Below are 3,705 nucleotides of genomic sequence, written 5' to 3'. Positions count from 1 at the left end.
ACTTGGAGGACTCCAGGCCTGAGGGGAAGATGATGAATTCTGACGTCCCCTCAGCCCAGTGTGGTGAAAAGCATCCAGTGGGTTTCCATAGAGTCTTTGGTGCTCTTGAGGAAAGTAATTTTCTTTCTTTTTTTTTTTTACTAGTGGAGAATGGGGACAAACACATTCCTATCCCCCCCCACCCCAAATCCGTATTGGTGGTCATGGCTTTGTTCATTCTGTCTGTAATTCCTTATTCTTTTTTGGCCGGTCCTGGGGCTTGAACTCAGGGCTTGGGCTTTGTTCCTGAGCCTTTTTGTGTGTGTGTGTGTGTTCAAGGTTAGTGCTCTACCACTTGAGCCACAGCGCCACTTCCGGCTTTTTCTATGTATGTGGTGCTGAGGAATCGAACCCAGGGCTTCATGCATGCTAGGCAAGCACTCTACCACTGAGCCACCTTCCCAGCCTAATTCCTTTTGTTTTTTTAAAGAATGTAATTTTGGCATTATTTAAGTAGCTGTACCAAGGGGTTAAAATTCCGTGAGTCAGGTGGTGAGTACAGTTCTTGGACAGCGTCACTCCTTCTTTTGCTTTCCTCCAGTTTCTCCCACCTTTCGCTGCCCACAAGTTGCGTAGCTCGTTTTTTTCTTTTTTACATAGTGTATATTGAATACCATGACTGCATTTGTTCAACCTTCTTCCCTTCATTTATAATTCCTTTTGAGGGGAAGATTCTGTACTTGTTTTACATTATCTATTTAAAAAGTTCGCATTCCAACCTTTCATAAAAATATGTGTAAAACTTATAAAGGTTATGTATACATGATTTAAGAATTATAATTAACACCTGTATACCCACCACTCTCCTAGATTAAGAATGCAGTACTACCCGTGCTTTAGACACCTCTGTTTTGGCAGTACTGAGGTTTGAACTCCAGGCCTTGTGTTTGTTAGGCAGGCATTCTACCATTTGAGCCACCCCCCCCCCCATCTCTTTTAGTTATGTTTTTTTGGTTAGGGATGTTTTACCCCATTCAAGAATAAAGAAGAGCCGGCGCTGATGGCTCACGCCTGTAATCCTAGCTACTCAAGAGGCTGAGATCTGAGGATCACGGTTCAAAGCCAGCCCGGGAAGGAGAGACCATGAGTCTCCTATCTCCAATAAACCACTAGAAAACTGGAAGTGGCGCTGTAGCTCAAGTGGTAGAGCACTCGCCTTGAGCTGAAGAGCTGAGGGACAGCGCCCAGGCCCAGAGTTCAAGCCTCACGACCGACCAAAAAAAGAATAAAGAAGAGTGATCATACTCGTGAAGAAATGTTAAGAGTTTTGCAAAACATTTTTCTCCATATTTACCGGCTTTCTGATTCTTGTTATATTTTGGGTTAGCTAGCATATATGAGATACAAAGACTAAAACTTAATAGTAAATTAAGTATTGTCTCTTTTTTTTTTGGCAAGTCCTAGGGCTTGAACTCAGGGCCTGGGCACTGTCCCTGAGCTTTATTTGCTCAAAGCTAGTACTCTACCACTTGAGCCACAGCATCACTTCCGGCTTTTTCTGTTTTGTTTTGTTTCCTTTTTTTCTTTCCAGTCCTGGGGCTTGAACTCTGGGCCTGAGTGCTGTCCCTCAGCTCAAGGCTAGCACTTGAGCCACAGGATCACTTCCATTTTTTTATTGGTTTTTGGAGAGTCTCACAGACTTTCCTGCCCAGGCTGGCTTTGAACCATGATCCTCAGATCTCAGCCTCCTGAGTAGCTAGGTTTACAGGTTTACAGGCATAATCCACTGGCACCCAGCCTGTTTTCTGAACCCAGGGCTTCATGTATGCTAGGCAAGCACTCTACCACTAGGCGACATTCCCAGCCCTAGTATTGTCTATTTTTTTTTTCTTTTTTTTGGTGGTGGTGGTGGTGATGCTGCAGTTTGGACTCAGGGCTGTGTGCTTACAAGGCAGGTGCTCTACTGCGTTGTATTACTGCTAAGTATTACCTTTATGTGCAGTTTGCCTTTGTGCTGTAGAGTGCAGAATCCACAGCTATGTAGGAGATGATCCAGACAGAAGTGGTTTTAGGGAACACCACTGGCAGTAAGTGCTGTGCTGAGGCAACATCCTGTCATCCTGGAAGAACTACAAAACAGTTACTATGTGCTTTCAACTAAAGGCTATAATTTGATAATACTAGTTCTGTTACTGGATTTCAAACTTTCCACCTCCCATTTGAAGCATTGGTGTTTTGCCATACTGGAATTATTTTGGACATTTAAGTTTGGATTGAGCCTTTCTAAATCATGATTGTACCAGCAGATTTTTTGATTAAAATGATTGCTTTAGTAGAGTGATTCTTCCTTGATCTGAGAATAGTTTTTCATCTCCACATTAAAACACAGCCTCATGCAAGAAAGGGGAGAGCCCACTACACACAGCCTAATTATGTAGTGAAATCAGTTTCTTTGGAACTTGTAATAGTCATTCTGAAAATAATTTCTATCACTTTTAACTCTTCATACTTTTTCAGACGGTTGTGCCTGACTTGTTTAAAATTTTAAGTCCATGATCAAATAAGTTATTAAACTACAGAGTTGCATATTTATCACCACAATCCAGCATTTATCATAACTGAGGGACTTAATATTTGACTTGGATACTGCTATTACACATTTACTTTCTGGGGGAAGAGATATCAAATTCATTCTCTTGCAGTGACCTGGAACAGGTTCACATTACTACTGTCATTTTTTCTGCCCCAGGGAATCCTAGGATCTCTCACTGTACTGTGGTTTTGCTTGGTTAGAAACTAATTGCCCTGAGCTAAAGTTAAGTTAAAAGTTATGCAGAAAATACAGAAATTCTCCTATATTAACTTTTTTTCCTTGGTGCCCAGGATTTTGAGTATATTAACCCTATGCTCTTCTGCTAAACCCTCAGTCCTTTAACTTCGTTAAACGTGTGTGTGTGTGTGTGTGTGTGTGCTAAACCCTCAGTCCTTTAACTTCGTTAAGCGTGTGTGTGTGTGTGTGTGTGTGTGTGTGTGTGTGTGCGTGCTAAACCCTCAGTCCTTTAACTTCGTTAAGCGTGTGTGTGTGTGTGTGTGTGTGTGTGTGTGTGGTGTCGTGGTGGGACTTAAACTCCGCCTGGGCGCTGTCCCTCAGCTCTTCAGCTCAAGGTTAACATTCTACCACTTGAGCCACAGTGCCACTTCCGATTTTGTGTGGTTTTTGGAGATAAGAATCTCACAGTCTTTCCTGCTCAGGCTGGCTTTGAACCTCAATCCTCAGATCTCAGCCTCCTGAGGAGCTAGGATTATAGGTGTAAGCCACCGGTGCTTAGCTGTTCCTGAGCTTCTTTTGCTCAAGGCTTGCACTCTACCACTGAGCCACACAGCTCCACTTCTGGCTTTTTTGGTGCTTAATTTGATACAAGAATCCATGGACCTTTTTGCCGTGGCTGGCTTTGAACTGCAATCCTCAGATCTCAGCCTTTTGAGTAGCTAGGATTATGAGCTACTGCTCATTATGAGTGCACTGCTCCAAATGCAAATATATTATTTGCATTTCACCACTTTGAAAGGAAAAATAGACCTACCTTGTCAGGGTTTTTCTTAAATGTGGTACTGGATAGAAAATCTTCATAGTTTGGGCTGGGAAGGTGGCTCAGTGGTAGAGTGCTTGCCTTGCATGCCTGAGGCCCTGGGTTCAATTCCTCAGCACCACATAAGCAAAAAGAA

At 42.8% G+C, this 3,705-nt stretch overlaps 1 protein-coding gene across 1 annotated transcript in view; it reads left to right on the top strand.

The window, feature by feature from the left end:
* The window catches only part of Clns1a (chloride channel, nucleotide-sensitive, 1A), a 24,665-nt gene that overhangs the window by 841 nt on the left and 20,119 nt on the right, over nt 1–3,705 (top strand). The window lies entirely within an intron of this gene.

This window comes from Dipodomys ordii, unplaced genomic scaffold (genome assembly GCF_000151885.1).
Source record: "Dipodomys ordii isolate 6190 unplaced genomic scaffold, Dord_2.0 Scaffold22, whole genome shotgun sequence".
NCBI lineage: Eukaryota > Metazoa > Chordata > Mammalia > Rodentia > Heteromyidae > Dipodomys > Dipodomys ordii.
The sequence above is the reverse complement of the archived record's forward strand: the minus strand, read 5'-3'. Positions and strand labels throughout refer to the sequence as shown.